The sequence below is a fragment of the Arachis hypogaea genome, chromosome 4 (assembly GCF_003086295.3).
Source record: "Arachis hypogaea cultivar Tifrunner chromosome 4, arahy.Tifrunner.gnm2.J5K5, whole genome shotgun sequence".
NCBI lineage: Eukaryota > Viridiplantae > Streptophyta > Magnoliopsida > Fabales > Fabaceae > Arachis > Arachis hypogaea.
In genome coordinates, this window is record NC_092039.1 from 51148500 (window position 1) to 51170969 (window position 22470).

Sequence of the window (22470 nt, forward strand, 5' to 3'; positions counted from 1 at the left end):
ACATGGGTTGGGCGTTTAACGCCAATTTTTCTCCCTTTTCTGGTGTTTGAACACCAGAATTGGGCATCCACTGGGCGTTTAACGCCAGTTTTTCACCCTTTTCTGGTGTTTGAATGCCAGAATCATTTCTCTCTGGGCTCTTACTGTCTTTAGAGAAATTTTGGGTAGCAGTCTGCTCATCTTCTATTATTTGTTCTTTTCTTAGCTTTCTGCTGCTTTGAGCTGAGGTATTCAATATTTTTCCACTCCTTAATTGAACTGCTTGGCACTCTTCTGTTATCTGTTTTGATAACTGCTGTCTTTTCTGGTCAAGTTGTGCTTCCATGTTCCTGTTAGCATCCTTAGTATCTTGTAACATCTCTTCAAATTCTGCCATCTATTCTATCAGATAACATAATTGTTGATTGATTTCAGCAACTTGTTCTAGAGGACTAAGTTCAGTGGATACTGCCTTAGCCTCTTCTTTTATGGAGGACTCACTACTTAAGTACAGATGCTGATTTCTAACAACTGTATCAATGAGCTCTTGAGCCTCTTCAATTATTTTTCTCATGTGTATAGATCCACCAGCTGAGTGGTCTAGAGATATCTGAGCCTTTGCTGTAAGCCCGTAGTAGAAGATGTCTAACTGCACCCATTCTGAAAACATTTCAGAGGGGCATTTCCTTAGCATCTCTCTGTACCTCTCCCAGGCATTGTAAAGGGATTCATTATCCTCTTGTTTAAAGCCTTAGATGTCCAGCCATAGCTGTGTCATCCTCTTAGGAGGAAAATATTGATTCAGGAATTTGTCTGACAACTGTTTCCATGTTCTTATGCTAGCTTTAGGTTGGTTATTTAACCACCTCTTAGCTTGGTCTTTTACAGCAAATGAAAACAGTAATAATCTGTAGACATCCCGATTTACTTCCTTATCATGTACTGTGTCAGCAATTTGTAAGAACTGTGCCAGAAACTCAGTAGGTTCTTCCTGTGGAAGACCAAAATACTGGCAATTTTGCTGCACCATGATAATGAGCTGAGGATTCAACTCAAAACTACTGACTCCGATGGAGGGTATATAGATACTACTCCCATATGAAGTAGTAGTGGGGTTAGTATATGACCCCAAAGTCCTTCTGGACTGTTCATTTCCACTTAGGTCCATGATGAAGAAAGGGAGATGATGTGGATTTATTTTATTTACTTTATTATATTTATTTATTAATTTTTTTCGAAATAATAAGAATAAAAAATGGATATTAAAATAATAAAATAAAATAAAAGATTTGAAAATATTTTATGAGGATTTTTGAAAACGAATGAGGAGAGAGAAAGTGGTTAGGAGTTTTTGAAAAAGATACGATTTTTAAAAATATTAAAAAGATATGATTTGAAAAATTTTGACCAAGTCAACCCAAGGGATTTGAAAATTATGAGCAATTAAAGGAAAAGATATTTTTTTATTTTTGAATTTTATTATGAAAGAGAAAAACACATAAAAGACAAAAGACTCAAAATTTTTAAATCCAATGCTCCTTGTTTTCGAAAATTTTGGAGGGAAAACACCAAGGCACACCAAACTTAAAAATTTTAAGATCAAAACACAAAGAAGACTCAAGAAAACTTTGAAGACTCACAAGAACGACAAGAACAAAAAGAAAGAACACCAAACTTAAAATTACCAAAATAAAATTTTCGAAAATTAAAGAAAAATTAACAAGAGAACACCAAACTTAAAATTTGGTACAAGATTTAATCAAAGAAAAATTATTTTTAAAAAGATTTTAGAAAGAAAGACTCAAAGGAACAACTATTCCCAAGAACATAGACACATTCAACAAATGCAATGGATTGAACAGAGAAACTATTTTTTTAGATGACAAAAACACAAAGGACACCAAACTTAAAACATGCAACTAGACTCAATGAGAAACTAGTAATTAATAAAGAAAAATAATATTTTTGAAGAAAATATTTTGAAAAGAAAGTAAAAGACTCTAAACCAAAAAGACAAATTTTTCCTAATCAAAGTAACAAAATAAACCGTTAGTTGTTCAAACTCGAACAATCCCCGGCAACGGCGCCAAAAACTTGGTGCACGAAAATTACAATCACACTTTGTAATTTCGCACAACTAACCAACAAGTGCACTGGGTCGTCCAAGTAATACCTTACGTGAGTAAGGGTCAATCCCACGGAGATTGCCGGCTTGAAGCAAGCTATGGTTATCTTATTATTCTTAGTTAGAATATCAATAGTGGTTCTTAGTTTTAATTGCGAAAAGTAAAAGAGCATGAATTAAATAATACTTGTTATGCAGTAATGGAGAACAGGTTAAGGTTTTGGAGATGCTCTGTCTTCTGAATTTCTACTTTCATTCTGTCTTATTCTTCACGCACGCAAGTCTCCTTCCATGGCAAGCTGTATGTTGGTAGATCACCATTGTCAATGGCTACCAGCCGTCCTCTCAGTGAAAAGGGTCCATGTACATGGCTAATCATCTGTTGGTTCTCACTAATATTGGAATAGGATCCATTGATTCTTTTGCACACTGTCACTGCGCCCAGCATTCATGAGTTTGAAGCTCGTCACAGTCATCCCTTCCCAGATCCTACTCAGAATACCACAGACAAGGTGTAGACTTTTCGGATCTCAGGAATGCTGCCAATTGATTCTAGCTATACTACGAAGACTCTGATCTCACGGATTTGAATGCTCTGTTGTCAAGAGAGGCAGTCAAACTCGTGAACCAGGAACCCAAGAGATATACATTCAATCGAAGGTAGAACGAAAGTGGTTGTCAGGCACGCGTTCAGACGTTGAGAATGGTGATGAGTATCACGGATTATCACATTCATCATGTTGAAGTGCGAATGAATATCTTAGAATAGAAACAAGCGTGATTGAATAGAAAATAGAACTAATTGCATTAATTCATCGAGACACAGCAGAGCTCCTCACCCCAAACCATGGGGTTTAGAGACTCATGCCATCAAAGATACAAATTCAGATGTAAAATGTCATGAGGTACAAAATAAATCTTTAAAAGTAGTTTTTATACTCAACTAGTGACCTAGGTTTACAGAAAATGAGTAAACAAAGATAAATAGTGCAGAAATCCACTTCTGGGGCCCACTTGGTGTGTGTTGGGGCTGAGCATTGAAGCTTTCACGTGCATAGGCCATTCCTGGAGTTAAACGCTAAGTTGTAACCTGTTTCTGGCGTTTGACTTTAGCTTGTAACTTGTTTCTGGCGTTTAACGCCAGAATAGGGCAGAAGGCTGGCGTTGAACGCTAGTTTGCATCGTCTAAAATTGGGCAAAGTATAGACTATTATATATTGCTGGAAAGCCCTGGATGTCTACTTTTCAACGCAATTGAGAGCGCGTCATTGGGACTGCTGTAGCTCCAAAAATTTCATATCGAGTGTAGGGAGGTCAAAATCCACAGTATCTGCAGTCCTTTTTCAGCATCTGAATCAGATTTTTACTCAGGTCCCTCAATTTCAGCCAGAAAATACCTGAAATCCCAGAAAAACACACAAACTCATAGCAAAGTCCAGAAATGTCAATTTTGCATAAAAACTAATAAAAATATACTAAAAAGTAGTTAGATCCTACTAAAAACTATATGAAAATACCCCCAAAAAGTGTATAAAATATCCGCTCATCAGGGGGCGCTCTAATCTGCAATTTAAATTTTAGTGGGCCAGCCCATGATTTTACATAAGTTATTGTAGAAGTGGTGATAAAATGCTATTTTACGATTTATCTGGTGCTTAATTCAGTTGATTTTATCCATTATTCTCACACTTATTCATTAAATTCGCATGTTTTACATTTTCCTTCCTAATTTTGTGTTATGATTGAATACATGCTTCTTTGGCTTTAAATTTGCTATTTTTAATCCTCTCCTATTACCATTCGATGTCGTGATATGTTTACTGAGTTTTTTGCAAGGTTTATAGGGCAGGAATGACTTAGAGGATGGAAAGGAAGCATGCAAAAGTGGAAGGAATACAAGAAATTGAAGGATTTGCAAAGCTTTCAAGCCTGACCTCTTCGTATTAAATCGATCATAATTTAAGCTACATAGGTCCAAATGAGACGATTCCAGTTGCGTTAGAAAGCTAACATTCGGGGCTTCAAAATGATATGCAATTTGCCATAGTTGCCATGCAGTTAGATGACGCGCACATGTGGATTACGCTTACGCGTGACCTTGCGAAAGTTCAGCGATGTGTACGCGTGACGGAGCCATGTGCTGTACGTATCAGAAATAGTTGGGGGCGATTTCTAGACTGTTTTTGGCCCAATTTCTGGGAGTGAAGCAGAATCAGGGATTCACTTCTCATTCATTCACTTTACACATTAGTCTTCTACTTTAATTATTCTAGTGCTTTGGTTTATTTATTTCTCTTGTTGAGTTGTTTATTTCCCCAATTTAGTTTATGAACTCTATGTTAGATTCAATTTCTTTTTAATGCAAGTTGAGGTATTTCATATTTATTGCTTCTTTCTTCAATTTATTGTTATTATTCTCTCTTGCAATTGTTGATTTTAGATTTTATATTCTCTTATTGCTTTTCTATGCTTTTATTTTGTGCCTTCCAATTGTTTGATAAAACACTTGGGAGGGTTTCAAATTAGACTTTTATGTTCTTAACTTGGATTGATTATTTAGAGACTCTTGAGTTATCAAAAGTCTTTTGTTGATTGGTAATTGAGACTTGCTAGTTGGCTTAGGTTTCACTAAATCTAGCCTTTGATTAGGACTTATGAACCTAAGTTGATTTTATCCATTCGAATTTTCTTTATTGTTAGATGTTAACTAAGTGGAAGCAAAAAGGCAATTACCATCACAATTGATAACGATAATAAGGATAGGACTTCTAACTATCAATCTTTGCTAAGAGCTTTGTTAGTTATTAATTTATTTTCTTGTCATTTTACTTTCTTATTTCATAATTCAAAAACCCAAAAATATACTTTATCATAACCAATTATAAGTACACTTCCCTGCAATTTCTTGAGAGACGACCCGAGGTTTAATACTTCGGTTAATTTTATTGGGTTTGCTTAAGTGACAAACAAATTAAATTTGATTGAGGTTGAATTGTCGGTTTAGAACTATACTTACAACGCGACTATCTTTGTGAAATTCTTTATCGATGATTTTTCCCACATCAATTTTTGGCGTGTGATGCAATTGCATATTTGATATATTAGCTAGTTAGTTTAGTTGATTTTAGCTTGATTTCACTCATTTTCTCTAAATAAACAAGTCCTTTTATGAGTTTGTATTCATGCATGAGAATACTAAGGAACATGTTGATTCTAACCAAATTCATGCAAATGATTTAAGGAATACATACATGAATGAGTATGAATGAATCTCATGAAATTTATTGCATGAATTGGTAAGACTTTGAAGCTATTTCCTTTGTTTATGATAGGTGATGAAGCAAGAAGACAATGATGCAAGGAAATCTTGGAGCAAGAAGGAGATGTATGTTGCCAACTTGATCCTCAAGTTGGCAACGCCCAATTGATGCAACCAGGATGAGAGAGCACGTTGGCAACTTGGTTTCCAAGTTGCCAACGCCCAAAGTGGTGCTGCCAGGAGGTGTAGCACGTTGGCAACTTGGAAACCAAGTTGGCAACGTGCTAGTGCACAATCAGCGGAAATTGCAGCCTGACCTTCCCCTCTTCAAGGATGAATATCTTGAACCACAAGGATCCAATTGGCATGATTCCAATTGCGTTGAGAAGCTGACATCAAGAGCTTTCCAACGATATACACTAGTCCATAATGTGGCAAGGAATGGAAGCTCAAATCAGAGGGAAACTTAAGCCCCAAATGCAAGGAAATGAAGCATTGCAAGTTGCCAACTTGAAGACCAAGTTGGCAACGCCAGAGCCACCAGGGGAGGATGTCACCACGTTGCCAACACCAACACCAAGTTGGCAACGCCAAGAGCCACCAAGTTTTGGTGCCAACCAAGTTGCCAACGCCCACAAGCATGCCATGCACGTTGCCAACGCCCATTGGCCTTGCCATGCACGTTGCCAACGCCAGGAAGCAAACATGGAGCCTTGAGAAGGGCTCGAGCACGTTGCCAACGTGCTGAAGAGAAGGAGTGTTTGGCAATAACGCCAGGATGGTGAGGAAATTGTGGTGCACGTTGCTAACTTGGAATGAATGGGCGTTATTCACAACAACTCCAACAAGGCAGCCTGATACGTAAAAATAAGAATTCACGTATTTACCGGCAAGTATACCGGGTCATATCAAGTAATAAGACTCACAAAGAGTGAGGTCGATCCCACGAGGATTGGTAGATTAAGCAACTTTAGTTAAATGGTAAGTTTAGTCAAGCGAACATGATTTTTGATTTTATGAGCAATGTGACTTTTGAACATAATGACACGAATTTAAATGGCAATTAAGAACAAGAATATAGAAATAAAATGGAAGTAAATAACTGAAACTTAAATTGCAAGAAACTTAAATGACATCAAAGATAAATTGCAAGGAATTAAAGGTTGCAGAAATTTAAAGAACATAAGAGTAAATGGCAAGAAGTAAATGAACAGAATGTAAATAACAAGAGCAGTAAATAGACAGAATGTAGAAGGGGATTGGGAAATGGGTAATCAAATAACTAGAAGTAAAAGAAATAAGAATTGATGATGGAGAGGATCATTAGGGATCAGAGATGCTAGTGTTCATGAATTGATGTTGGTCAAATCCTTCTCAATCATGGGTATAGATCCATGGCAAATGGGTGATTGAATCCCAATCTCTTGGTGATTCAATCTCTCTCAACATAGCCAATTGCCACTCTCGTGATCTAATTGTTCATGAGAAGAGATGAAGCTCAATTTTAATCCAGCCACACAATGTCCAAAATCTCAACCAAGGAGAGTTACATCTCACATACTAACCAAGGTATATTGATTGAGGAAATCATGAAAGGTTGAACTCTAAACTGAATTATGTGGCTCATTCATCAAATTCACCACATAATTCATATAGATTAACCCCTCTCTCGATGGTGGTTGAATCTTTGAAGAACAAGAGTTCCCTCTTTAGATCAACCACTAAAATTGAGAAAGAGAAGATGGTTCACCAATTCATTCCAACCAACAGAGCTCCTCCCCCTAATGAAAGTGGGGTTTAGTGAATCATAGCTCCAATCTCAACAACAAATGCCATTAACAAAAATTAAACTAAGTGTAGAGAAAGATGAAGAAGAATAAGTAAATGCTTGAAGATTAAGAAAATGAAGAAGAGAAGTTCCAAGATGAACCAAAATTAGCTCTCTGGGTCTTCTCTCGGAAGTACCAAAAGAGTTTCCAAATACAAGTGCTCAAAAGTGTAAAAATGACTAAGTGTAAAAAGTAAAGTGTAAAAAGTCCTCCACAAGTACATCAATCTCTTCTATTTATACTACTCCTAAAACTCTTTCAAAGATCTTGAATTGGTTTAGCAATATGGGCTTCTCTTTGTTGAATTCTTGGCTCAATTGAAGAAGTTGTTGGCCTTTGTGATGAATAGGGGAAGCAAAGCAAGTTGGCACCAATTCTGGCCCATTGAGGGGCGTTATTGGCAATAACTCAGGCTTTAGTGCACGTTGGCAACGTGCATGCCAATTTCCTGGAAGTGAGTTTGAGACTTGGGCGTTGCTAGCCCAAGTTGTTGCAAACAACTTGCTTTTCCTCTTCTTGGCTCTACTTTCATGCTAAATGTAGCCCAGAATTTGAGTGTCAACCTTCTGCCTCAATATGGACTATTATACATCATTGGAAAGCTCTTGATGTCTATTTTCTAATGCCACTGGAATCACCTCAATTGGACTTTCCTAGCTCAAGTTATGGTTCCTCAAAGAAGGTAAGGTCAAGCTGCCAAGTTGTTGCCAAGTTGTTGCCAAAAACGCACCTTAAACCCCAAGTTGGCAACGTGCTCGTGCCTTACTCTCCCAAGGCAAGGGCTTGGGGCTGGCGTTGTTGCAAAACACGCCCCCTATCCAGCACGTTGGCAACGTGCTCGAGCCACACTCCAAGGCTAGTCTCTAGCCTTCTTGAATTTCACTTCATGTTCTTGTTTTTAGGGCCTAAAGATGACTCTGGTTAGGCTTCAATTTTGTGCTCCACCATAGACTATTATATATGGTTGGAAAGCTCTGAATGTCAGCTTTCCAATGCAACTGGAAGCACTCAATTTGGATCTCTGTAGCTCAAGATATCTTCCATTGAAGAGGACATGGTCAGGCTGCCTTGTTGGAGTTGTTGTGAATAACGCCCATTCATTCCAAGTTAGCAACGTGCACCACAATTTCCTCACCATCCTGGCGTTATTGCCAAACACTCCTTCTCTTCAGCACGTTGGCAACGTGCTCGAGCCCTTCTCAAGGCTCCATGTTTGCTTCCTGGCGTTGGCAACGTGCATGGCAAGGCCAATGGGCGTTGGCAACGTGCATGGCATGCTTGTGGGCGTTGGCAACTTGGTTGGCACCAAAACTTGGTGGCTCTTGGCGTTGCCAACTTGGTGTTGGCGTTGGCAACGTGGTGACATCCTCCCCTGGTGGCTCTGGCGTTGCCAACTTGGTCTTCAAGTTGGCAACTTGCAATGCTTCATTTCCTTGCATTTGGGGCTTAAGTTTCCCTCTGATTTGAGCTTCCATTCCTTGCCACATTATGGACTAGTGTATATCGTTGGAAAGCTCTTGATGTCAGCTTCTCAACGCAATTGGAATCATGCCAATTGGATCCTTGTGGTTCAAGATATTCATCCTTGAAGAGGGGAAGGTCAGGCTGCAATTTCCGCTGATTGTGCACTAGCACGTTGCCAACTTGGTTTCCAAGTTGCCAACGTGCTACACCTCCTGGCAGCACCACTTTGGGCGTTGGCAACTTGGAAACCAAGTTGCCAACGTGCTCTCTCATCCTGGTTGCATCAATTGGGCGTTGCCAACTTGAGGATCAAGTTGGCAACATACATCTCCTTCTTGCTCCAAGATTTCCTTGCATCATTGTCTTCTTGCTTCATCACCTATCATAAACAAAGGAAATAGCTTCAAAGTCTTACCAATTCATGCAATAAATTTCATGAGATTCATTCATACTCATTCATGTATGTATTCCTTAAATCATTTGCATGAATTTGGTTAGAATCAACATGTTCCTTAGTATTCTCATGCATGAATACAAACTCATAAAAGGACTTGTTTATTTAGAGAAAATGAGTGAAATCAAGCTAAAATCAACTAAACTAACTAGCTAATATATCAAATATGCAATTGCATCACAACACCAAACTTAAACCTTGCTTGTCCTCAAGCAACAAAAGAACTATGCACAAAGATTTCTTTTAATTGGAATGAGTTGAGGAATAGCTTGTAATACCTTGGTGAGTAAAGTGATTAAGTGATAGTGGGGTGAACTCTGAATTATGTGTTCATGCAAGGGTCCCAGTGCTTATCAGTCCTTGCATTTTGGAAGTCTTAGATCTTAGGACTTTCATTCAAATGATATCATGGAGATCTCTTTATATGTAATCACCTTGAAGCAGCTTATAATTTTTGTGCTTTGACCTCGACTCTAAGTGTCATGTCTCAAGGCGGCTCTTTAGATAAGCTTTCAATCAATACTCCTAAACCAGTTGGTTTTAAGGTATTAGGTGTTAAAGCACCCCCAAGGATTTACTTGCTCAAACCTCTTTCCTTGACATACTTCAACCACAAGCATTTACTAGGATAGCAACTCTTTTGAGTTTTTGTTTCTTTCTTTCTTTTTCTGCCTAGTAATTGATGCTCAGAGCCTTGGGCCATGTTCTTTTTGTTTTTGCACTTTCTTTTCTTCCTTTTGCTTTGTTTGCTGCTTCTTGGATCAATAGATTTTTGAGAATCTCTACAATACTTCTTTGAACTTTATGTCCTGCCTATGAGCTCCCATGCAAGTTTTCACAAGCATGCAACCTCAATACATGATCATACTACTAGAACCACCACTTCTCCTAATCTTTTGCTTGCCTCAAAAACTGATTTTATTCCTCAATCCTTCTTTTCAAAGAACTTTCATGTGATGCATTCTTGAAAATTGAGTGCAAACAGGTTTTGAAGATAAGAATGTTGTGAATAATCAAGCATCTTGCTTATTATAAAGAAAGACTATGCTATGAAGGCAGGCGGGAATATAAAAAGAAAAATTATATGATGCAGACAAACAGAGCAAATAAGGATACAATCCAACTTTCAATCACAGCAACATTTGATGTAAAATCTCACTTAACAATACAACCTGTTGGAGTTCACTTGCTTTTCTTCTCATCATCATCATTGCTAGCCTTTATGTTCATCTTTTGCTTCTTTGATTGATGATGCTTAATCCCTCCAAAGGCTTGTATGACATTCTACAATGATATTAAAAGTTGCTTGTTCCCCAAGCACTTAGAAACAGTGGTTAGTCTGCATGATTTATTTGTGGGCTTTTTGAACTTACTTTGGTGTGGGAACACCAAACTTAGTACCTTGCCAATGCATCAAATTAACCATGTGTGAAACTCTTTCTTCTTTTTCTAAGGTAATAGACTAAAAACTAGAAAACAGCAAGATAATTAACTAGTCCGTCTAAATGCATGAAGCTAGCCTTATGGCAGAAAGTGAGAATGTGTTTTATGATGGGATTTTTGGTGGAACACCAAACTTAGAATCCTTCATTCTCCTTTAGATTGTTTTGGTGTGCAACACCAAACTTAGCTTCTTGCAATCTAGATGAAACTAATTAACAGTTTTATTGAATTATATATGAAAGGATGGTTACCTCTGGTTGGGTTGCCTCCCAACAAGCGCTCTTTTATTGTCACTAGCTTGACATTTGTCCCTCTTTAGGGCGGATGATGATCATAGTGCCTTAATCCTTCCCCTCTCACCGTGAGCTTCCTTCCAGTATCATTCTTGATGATTTCCACATGTTCAAGTGAGAGGATTTTGTTCACTGTGTAGTATCCAGAAAAGTGTGGAGATGTCTCTTTTGGTTGGTAAGTTAGCATCACTTTATCCCCTGGTGAGAAGTCTTCAGTGGAGATTTTCTTGTTTCTCCATCCTCTTGGCATTTTCTTCTTGGGACTCTCTTCTTTTCCAGGAGATAGTTCAGGTTTTGGAATCTCAATTTTTGGACAGTCCTTGCTATGAATCTTAAATGCTGACTTTGATTGCAGCTTCTCCTCTATTCTTTGAGCTTGTTGCAGCACCTCCACCTCTTCATTTTCTTTCCTGCATGAGCTTGGAAGTGCCTCATCAGGTGCCTCTTTCAAGTTTGGATTTATGGAATAAATCTTCATACACTCTTCCTCTTGGGTGGAGTCTTGCAAATTCTTGAAGACATGGAACACTATATGCTCATCATGCACCCTTAGCATTAATTCTCCTTTTTCGACATCTATCAATGCCCTGGCAGTAGCTAAAAAGGGCCTCCCTAGAATAATGGGAGTGTTGTCATCTTCCTTTATGTCTAGGATGACAAAGTCAACTGGGAGGAAAAATTTGTCCACCTTTACTAATACATTCTCTACAACCCCGAGTGCTTGTTGAATAGATTTATCCGCCATTTGAAGGGCTATCTTTGTAGGTTTCAATTCATGAATCTGAAGCTTTCTCATCAGAGATAGAGGCATCAGATTTATGCTTGCACCAAGATCGCAAAATGCTCTCTCAATCATCATGTTGCCTATTGTGCAGGGGATGTGAAAGCTCCCTGGGTCTTTCATCTTCTTTGGCAACTTTTTCTGGATGATGGCACTACACTCCCTGGTCATCACAACCGTTTGTCCCTCTTTCAAGGATCTTTTCTTTGTCAACAATTCCTTCATGAACTTAGCATATAGGGGCATCTGTTCAAGTGCTTCAATGAAGGGGATGTTGATGTGTAGTGTCTTGAATATTTCCAAGAATTTGGAATATTGCTTCTCTTTGTTCTCTTCTTTAAACCTTTGAGGGTATGGGAGCATTGGTTGGTATGCTTTCATTGCCTCCTTCTTAGCTAATTTATCACTTTGTGTATAGGTTTCTTGCTCCTGCTTTTGTTCCTTCACCTCTTCTTTTAAGCCTTCTTTGATGTGCTCTTCCTGAGTAATGGCTTCTGTCTCCACTTTCTTCCCACTTCTCAGGGTGATTGCTTTACACTCCTCCCATTTTATGGCTTTTTCTGTGTCTCTTGGGTTGGGTATCGTATCACTTGGAAGAACATTGGTTGGCCGTTCAGCTTGTTTGGCTAATTGTCCCACTTGTCGCTCAATACTCTTCATGGTGGCCTCATGTTCCTTTTGTCCCTTAGCTAAGGCTTGAGTGGTTTGAGCAAGTGCTTGTAAGGTTGCTTCAAGACTTGAAATTCTAGTCTCATAATGGTCAATTGGGGATATGATGGGGGTGGATTGTTGTTGAAAGTTGTTGGGTGGATTAGTGTGGTAATTCTGTGTGTTGGATGTTGGTGCAGAGAAGTTATTTTGGTGGGTTTGTGAGTTATGATGGGGTGGTTGATATGTGTTTTGTGGTTTTCTATATTGGTTAGTGTTGTTGGCATGGTGATTTTGGTTGCTTGTGTGACGGTTTTGATTGTGGTTGCTATTCTTTTGCCAATGGTTCTCACCCCACTTTAGGTTGGGATGATTTTTCCAAGATGGGTTGTATGTATCTCCATGAAATTCATCATGAGAATTTGAAGTGTTCTGCATGTATTGAACTTGTTCTTGTGGTTGTTCAACCGTGATCCCTTCACCTTGGCTCCATTCAAGTGATGGTTGATTTGTTGTGTTCACTAATGCTAGCTGGAAACCATCCATTCTCTTTGTCATCATCTCCATTTGTTGTTGGATTTGTTGGTGTATTAACTTGTTTTGTGCTAAGATAGCATCAACACCTTCAAGCTCCATTACACCTTTCTTTGGGGGCGGATTGTGTTGCCTCTCTGATGAGTAATAGTATTGGTTGTTTGCCACAATCTCAATGAGGTCTTGGACCTCCTCGGCAGTTTTCATCATGTTGAGTGATCCTCCTGATGAGTAATCTAGTCCCTTCCTTGCTTCGAAGCTTAAGCCTTCATAGAAGTTTTGGAGCTTGACCCAATCACTAAACATGTCAGGGGGGCATCTTCTCATTAGTGCTTTATACCTTTCCCAGGCTTCATACAATGACTCCCCTTCCATTTGCCTAAAAGTCTGGACCTCTGTCTTCAACTTGATGATCTTTTGAGGTGGGTAGAATTTTGCTAGAAATTTGCTCATCACTTCATTCCAATCATTGAGGCTTTCCTTGGGGAATGATTCTAGCCATTGAGTGGCTTTATCCCTCAAAGAGAATGGAAATAGTAACAACTTGTAAACATCTGGATGCACTCCATTTGTCTTCACTGTGTTGCATATCCTCAGAAAAACAGAGAGATGTTGATTTGGGTCTTCAAGAGGTCCCCCTCCATAAGAGCAATTGTTCTGTACCAAAGTGATGAGTTGAGGTTTTAACTCAAAGTTATTGGCCTGAACATTTGGAGTAGCAATACTGCTCCCACAATGTCTTGGATCAGGGATAGTAAATGAGGATAACACCCTTCTAGCTTGTCCACCATTATTGTTGGCCCCTCCAGGAGGATTTTGCATCTCATCATCCATGACTTGATCTTCTCCCTCTGATTCCTCTGACCCTTCTTCACCAACTATGAACTTTCCTCTTTCTGCTCTCCTTATCCTTCGGCGGGTTCTCTCGTCCTCAATATTATGTCTATTAGCTCCTGACATACACAAACAAAACCACAATCACAAGTGAAATATTCTAGAACTAGAGTGGGATTGGAGTTAGTGAAACAAAGTATCAAACAGTTAGTGGGCTTAACAAAAATACAAAGAAAAATGCTTAATCTAAACCACCTTTCACTTAATCATTGTCAATCTTTCCAATCCCCGGCAACGGCGCCAAAAACTTGATACGTAAAAATAAGAATTCACGTATTTACCGGCAAGTATACCGGGTCGTATCAAGTAATAAGACTCACAAAGAGTGAGGTCGATCCCACGAGGATTGGTAGATTAAGCAACTTTAGTTAAATGGTAAGTTTAGTCAAGCGAACATGATTTTTGATTTTATGAGCAATGTGACTTTTGAACATAATGACAAGAATTTAAATGGCAATTAAGAACAAGAATATAGAAATAAAATGGAAGTAAATAACTGAAACTTAAATTGCAAGAAACTTAAATGACATCAAAGATAAATTGCAAGGAATTAAAGGTTGCAGAAATTTAAAGAACATAAGAGTAAATGGCAAGAAGTAAATGAACAGAATGTAAATAACAAGAGCAGTAAATAGACAGAATGTAGAAGGGGATTGGGAAATGGGTAATCAAATAACTAGAAGTAAAAGAAATAAGAATTGATGATGGAGAGGATCATTAGGGATCAGAGATGCTAGTGTTCATGAATTGATGTTGGTCAAATCCTTCTCAATCATGGGTATAGATCCATGGCAAATGGGTGATTGAATCCCAATCTCTTGGTGATTCAATCTCTCTCAACATAGCCAATTGCCACTCTCGTGATCTAATTGTTCATGAGAAGAGATGAAGCTCAATTTTAATCCAGCCACACAATGTCCAAAATCTCAACCAAGGAGAGTTACATCTCACATACTAACCAAGGTATATTGATTGAGGAAATCATGAAAGGTTGAACTCTAAACTGAATTATGTGGCTCATTCATCAAATTCACCACATAATTCATATAGATTAACCCCTCTCTCGATGGTGGTTGAATCTTTGAAGAACAAGAGTTCCCTCTTTAGATCAACCACTAAAATTGAGAAAGAGAAGATGGTTCACCAATTCATTCCAACCAACAGAGCTCCTCCCCCTAATGAAAGTGGGGTTTAGTGAATCATAGCTCCAATCTCAACAACAAATGCCATTAACAAAAATTAAACTAAGTGTAGAGAAAGATGAAGAAGAATAAGTAAATGCTTGAAGATTAAGAAAATGAAGAAGAGAAGTTCCAAGATGAACCAAAATTAGCTCTCTTGGTCTTCTCTCGGAAGTACCAAAAGAGTTTCCAAATACAAGTGCTCAAAAGTGTAAAAATGACTAAGTGTAAAACGTAAAGTGTAAAAAGTCCTCCACAAGTACATCAATCTCTTCTATTTATACTACTCCTAAAACTCTTTCAAAGATCTTGAATTGGTTTAGCAATATGGGCTTCTCTTTGTTGAATTCTTGGCTCAATTGAAGAAGTTGTTGGCCTTTGTGATGAATAGGGGAAGCAAAGCAAGTTGGCACCAATTCTGGCCCATTGAGGGGCGTTATTGGCAATAACTCAGGCTTTAGTGCACGTTGGCAACGTGCATGCCAATTTCCTGGAAGTGAGTTTGAGACTTGGGCGTTGCTAGCCCAAGTTGTTGCAAACAACTTGCTTTTCCTCTTCTTGGCTCTACTTTCATGCTAAATGTAGCCCAGAATTTGAGTGTCAACCTTCTGCCTCAATATGGACTATTATACATCATTGGAAAGCTCTTGATGTCTATTTTCTAATGCCACTGGAATCACCTCAATTGGACTTTCCTAGCTCAAGTTATGGTTCCTCAAAGAAGGTAAGGTCAAGCTGCCAAGTTGTTGCCAAGTTGTTGCCAAAAACGCACCTTAAACCCCAAGTTGGCAACGTGCTCGTGCCTTACTCTCCCAAGGCAAGGGCTTGGGGCTGGCGTTGTTGCAAAACACGCCCCCTATCCAGCACGTTGGCAACGTGCTCGAGCCACACTCCAAGGCTAGTCTCTAGCCTTCTTGAATTTCACTTCATGTTCTTGTTTTTAGGGCCTAAAGATGACTCTGGTTAGGCTTCAATTTTGTGCTCCACCATAGACTATTATATATGGTTGGAAAGCTCTGAATGTCAGCTTTCCAATGCAACTGGAAGCACTCAATTTGGATCTCTGTAGCTCAAGATATCTTCCATTGAAGAGGACATGGTCAGGCTGCCTTGTTGGAGTTGTTGTGAATAACGCCCATTCATTCCAAGTTAGCAACGTGCACCACAATTTCCTCACCATCCTGGCGTTATTGCCAAACACTCCTTCTCTTCAGCACGTTGGCAACGTGCTCGAGCCCTTCTCAAGGCTCCATGTTTGCTTCCTGGCGTTGGCAACGTGCATGGCAAGGCCAATGGGCGTTGGCAACGTGCATGGCATGCTTGTGGGCGTTGGCAACTTGGTTGGCACCAAAACTTGGTGGCTCTTGGCGTTGCCAACTTGGTGTTGGCGTTGGCAACGTGGTGACATCCTCCCCTGGTGGCTCTGGCGTTGCCAACTTGGTCTTCAAGTTGGCAACTTGCAATGCTTCATTTCCTTGCATTTGGGGCTTAAGTTTCCCTCTGATTTGAGCTTCCATTCCTTGCCACATTATGGACTAGTGTATATCGTTGGAAAGCTCTTGATGTCAGCTTCTCAACGCAATTGGAATCATGCCAATTGGATCCTTGTGGTTCAAGATATTCATCCTTGAAGAGGGGAAGGTCAGGCTGCAATTTCCGCTGATTGTGCACTAGCACGTTGCCAACTTGGTTTCCAAGTTGCCAACGTGCTACACCTCCTGGCAGCACCACTTTGGGCGTTGGCAACTTGGAAACCAAGTTGCCAACGTGCTCTCTCATCCTGGTTGCATCAATTGGGCGTTGCCAACTTGAGGATCAAGTTGGCAACATACATCTCCTTCTTGCTCCAAGATTTCCTTGCATCATTGTCTTCTTGCTTCATCACCTATCATAAACAAAGGAAATAGCTTCAAAGTCTTACCAATTCATGCAATAAATTTCATGAGATTCATTCATACTCATTCATGTATGTATTCCTTAAATCATTTGCATGAATTTGGTTAGAATCAACATGTTCCTTAGTATTCTCATGCATGAATACAAACTCATAAAAGGACTTGTTTATTTAGAGAAAATGAGTGAAATCAAGCTAAAATCAACTAAACTAACTAGCTAATATATCAAATATGCAATTGCATCACAGCCTTTGCCGGGGAATTGCAAACGTGTGCCTTATTATTGGTTTTTGTATATATTTGCTTTTTTCTTGTTTGTTAGTTTTTGTTAGTTTTAGGACTTTATTGCTTATTTTTATTAGTTTTTGTTTTTATTTGCTACTATGAATTCTCACCCCTTGGGCTATGAGTTTGGTTCAAACTATGTTGTAGGGAATGAAAGCTACAATGAGAACATGCATCAAGGATGGAACAATCAAGGGTGGGAGCAGCCTCAAGCATATGCTCAACCTTCTTGGCAACAACCTCCTCCAGTCTCATATAGGTTGATGAGCGGATAATTTATACGCTTTTTGGCATTGTTTTCATATAGTTTTTAGTAAGTTTGAGCTACTTTTAGGGATGTTTTCATTAGTTTTTATGTTAAATTCACATTTCTGGACTTTACTATGAGTTTGTGTGTTTTTCTGTGATTTCAGGTAAATTCTGACTGAAATTGAGGGATTTGAGCAAAACTCTGAAGAAGGCTAACAAAAGGACTGCTGATGCTGTTGGATTCTGACCTCCCTGCACTCGAAATGGATTTTCTGGAGCTACAGAACTCTAATTAGCGCGCTCTCAACGGCGTTGGAAAGTAGACATCCAGAGCTTTCCAGCAATATATAATAGTCCATACTTTATTCGAAGAATGACGACGTAACTTGGCGTTGAACGCCAAGTACACGCTGCTGTCTGGAGTAAAACGCCAGAAAAACGTCATGATCCGGAGTTGAACGCCCAAAACACGTCATAACCTGAAGTTTGACGCCAAGAAATGCCTCTACACGTGAATTCATCAAGCTCAGCCCAAGCACACACCAAGTGGGCCCCGGAAGTGGATTTATGCATCAATGACTTACTCATGTAAACCCTAGAAGCTAGTCTAGTATATATAGGACATTTATCTATTGTATTAGACATCTTTTGACCATCTTTTGACCACTTTAAGTCTTTCATTATTCGGTCACTTGATCATGGAGAGGGCTGGCCATTCGGCCATGCCTGAACCTTTTGCTTATGTATTTTCAACGGTGGAGTTTCTGCACACCATAGATCAAGGGTGTGGAGCTCTGCTGTACCTCAAGTATTAATGAAATTCTATCTTCTTTTATTCAATTCTCTTTTATTCTTATTCCAAGATATTCATTCGTACCCAAGAACATGATGAATGTGATGAGTCAGATTACCCTCATTATCATTCTCAATTATGAACGCGCGTGATTGACAACCACTTACGTTCTACATGCAACAGAGCTTGAATGCATATCTCTTAGATTCCCCAACAGAATCTTCGTGGTATAAGTTAGATAGTTGGCGGCATTCATCTGGATCCGGAAAGTCCAACCTTGTCTGTGGTGTTCCGAGTAGGATCCTGGGAGTCCGGAAAGTCCAACCTTGTCTGTGGTGTTCCGAGTAGGATTCCGATCATGAGTGACCGTGACGTGCTTCAAACTTTAACCTGCTGGGCGTTGGTGACAGACGCAAAAGAGGGATTCTATTCCAGTAGGAGCGGGAACCAACCGGTGATTAGCCGTACTGTGACAGAGTGCGTTAGCATAGTTTTCACTGCGAGGATGGGATGTAGCCATCAGCCATGGGTGATGCCTCCAGACTGGTTAGCTGTGCGAGTGACAGCCGCACAGGTTATTTCCCCGTGAGGAATGAAAGTAGCCACAGTTGATGGTGAACCCCAATACAAAGCTTGCCATGGAAAGGAGTAAGAAGGATTGAGTAGAAGCAATGGAAGAGCAGGCGTCCTTGAGCCATGCAGCAGCTGTATATACTTAAAAGATACCTCTACTAATGAATCTGCATAAGTGTTCTATCCCTTTTATTATTTATTTCTTTTTATTATTCCTATCCTCAAACCCATAAATAATGTTTAATTTGCCTGACTGAGATTTACAAGGTGACCATAGCTTGCTTCATACCAACAATCTCTGTGGATTCGACCCTTACTCACGTAAGGTTATTACTTGGACGACCCAGTACACTTGCTGGTTAGTTGAACGAGATTGTGAAGGAAATAAACAATGCCCTCAGAGTATAAATCCAATTACAAGAAAAAAAGGGAATCACAATTTCGTCCACCAAGTTTTTGGCGCCGTTGCCGGGGATTATTTGAATTACAATTACATGCAACTACAGCACCAAGTTGATCCGGCAACAACACCAAGTTTTTGGCGCCGTTGCCGGGGATTGTTCGAGTATGGACAACTGACGGTTCATCTTGTTGCTCAGATTAGGTAATTTTCTTTTCAAAAATCTTTTTCAAAATTTTTCTTTTATTTTTCGCTTTTCCAAAAATGTTTTTCGAAAAAAAAAATCAATAAAAATACAAAAAAAAATTAGAAAATCATAAAAATCAAAAATATTTTGTGTTTCTTGTTTGAGTCTTGTGTTAATTTTTAAGTTTGGTGTCAAGTGCATGCTTTTAAAATTTTTCTTGCATTGTTTTCGAAAATTCCTGCATTCATAGTGTTCTTCATGATCTTCAAGTTGTTCTTGACAAGTCCTCTTGTTTGATCTTGATGATTTCTTGTTTTGTGTCTTTTGTTGTTTTTCATGTGCATTTTTGCATTCATAATTTTCATGCATTAAAGATTTCTAAGTTTGGTGTCTTGCATGTTTTCTTTGCATCAAAAATTTTTCAAAATTATGTTCTTGATGTTCATCATGATCTTCATAGTGTTCTTGGTGTTCATCTTGACATTCATAGCATTCTTGCATGCATCTTGTGTCTTGATCCAAAATTTTCATGTTTTGGGTCATTTTTGTGTTTTTCATTCAATATTTAAAAATCAAAAATATCTTTTCCTTATTTTCCTCTAAAATTTCGAAATTTTGGGTTGACTTGGTCAAAAATTTTTAAAAATTAGTTGTTTCTTACAAGTCAAGTCAAAATTTCAATTTTAAAAATCTTATCTTTTCAAAATCTTTCTCAAAAATCATATCTTTTTCATTTTTTAGCATTTTCGAAAATTTCAAAAATGTTTTTCAAAATATTTTCAAAATCTTTTTCTTATCTTTTTATCAAATTTTCGAAAATTAGCTAACAATTAATGTGATTGGTTCAAAAATTTGAAGTTTGTTACTTTCTTGTTAAGAAAGGTTCAATCTTTAAATTCTAGAATCTTATCTTGTAGTTTCTTGTTAGTTAAGTAATTTTTAAAAATTAAATCTTTTTTTTCAAATATCTTTTTCAAATATATCTTTTTATCTTTTATCTTATCTTTTTCAAAAATTTTATCTTTTTCAAAATTTGATTTCAAAATATCTTATCTAACCTCCTATCTTCTTATCTTTTTCAAAATTTGATTTCAAATCTTTTTCATTCAACTAACTAACTCCTTGTTTGTTTCTTATCTTTTTCAAAACCACCTAACTACTTTTCCCTCTCTAAATTTTCGAAAATTCTCCCCCTCTTTTTCAAAAATTCTTTTTAATTGTTTTAAATTCTAATTTTAATCTCATCTCATCTTTAATTTTCGAAAATCACTAACCATTTTTTCAAAATTATTTTCGAAAATTTCTTTCTCTTCTCTTATTCTATTTAATTATTTAACTACTAACACTTCTCTTCACCTCTCTTCATCCGAATTCTTCTTCATCCTTCTTCATTCTTCTACCTCTTTCTTCTTCTACTAACCTGAGGGAATCTCTATACTGTGACATAGAGGATTCCTTTTTCTTTTCTTGTTTTCTTCTCTTTCTTATGAGCAGGAACAAGGAAAAGGGCACTCTTGTTGAAGTTGATCCAGAACCTGAAAGGACTCTGAAGAGAAAATTAAGAGAAGCTAAATTACAACAATCCAGAAGCAACCTTTCAGAAATTTTCGAACAAGAGAAGGAGATGGCCGAAAATAATAATAATAATAATAATGCAAGGAGAATGCTTGGTGACTTCACAAAGCCAACATCCAAATTTGATGGAAGAAGCATCTCCATTCCTGCCATTGGAGCCAATAACTTTGAGCTTAAGCCTCAACTAGTTGCTTTGATGCAACAAAACTGCAAGTTTTATGGACTTCCATCTGAAGATCCTTATCAGTTCTTAACTGAATTCTTGCAAGTCTGTGATACTGTAAAGACGAATGGAGTTGATCCTGAAGTCTACAGACTCATGCTTTTCCCTTTTGCTGTAAGAGACAGAGCTAGAATATGGTTGGATTCACAACCTAAGGATAGCCTGGACTCCTGGGATAAGCTGGTCACTGCCTTCTTAGATAAATTCTTTCCTCCTCAAAAGCTGAGCAAGCTGAGAGTGGATGTTCAAACTTTCAAACAAAAAGATGGTGAATCTCTCTATGAAGCTTGGGAAAGATACAAGCAGCTGACCAAGAGATGTCCATCTGACATGTTTTCAGAATGGACCCTATTAGATATATTCTATTATGGTCTCTCTGAATTTTCGAAAATGTCACTGGACCATTCTGCAGGTGGATCTATTCACCTGAAGAAAACACCTGAAGAGGCTCAAGAACTCATTGACATGGTTGCAAACAACCAGTTCATGTATACCTCTGAGAGGAATTCCGTGAATAATGGGGTCCCTCAGAAGAAGGGAGTTCTTGAAATTGATGCTCTGAATGCCATACTGGCTCAGAACAAAGTGTTGACTCAACAGGTCAACATGATCTCTCAAAATCTGAATGGATTGCAACATGCATCCAACAGTACTAGAGAGGTAGCTTCTGAAGAAGCTTATGATCCTGAGAACCCTGCCATGGCAGAGGTTAATTATCTGGGTGAACCATATGGAAATACCTATAACCCATCATGGAGAAATCATCCAAATTTCTCCTGGAAGGATCAACAAAAACCTCAACAAGGTTTTAACAATGGTGGACGCAATAGGCTGAATAATAGTAAGCCATATCCATCATCTTCTCAGCAACAGACAGAGAACTCTGAACAAAATAATTCTAATTTAGCTAATATAGTCTCTGATCTGTCAAAGGCCACCTTCAGTTTCATGAATGAAACAAGATCCTCCATTAGAAATTTGGAGGCACAAGTAGGCCAGCTGAGTAAGAAAGTTATTGAAACTCCTCCCAGTATTCTCCCAAGTAATACAGAAGAGAATCCAAAAGGAGAGTGCAAAGCCATTGACTTAGTCAACATGGCCGAAAGCACAAAGGAGGAGGAGGACGAAAATCCTAGTGAGAAAGAACTCCTGGGACGTCCTCCAAGCAAGAAGGAGCTTCCTAATAAGGATCCTGAGGAATCTGAGGCTCACACAGAGACCATAGAGATTCCACTAAATCTCCTTCTGCCATTCATGAGCTCTGACTATTATTCATCCTCTGAGGAGGATGAAGATGTGACTAGTGAGCAAGTTGCTCAATATCTAGGAGCTATCATGAAACTGAATGCCAAGCTGTTTGGTAATGAGACTTTGGAAAGTAAACCTCCCTTGCTCATTATTGAATT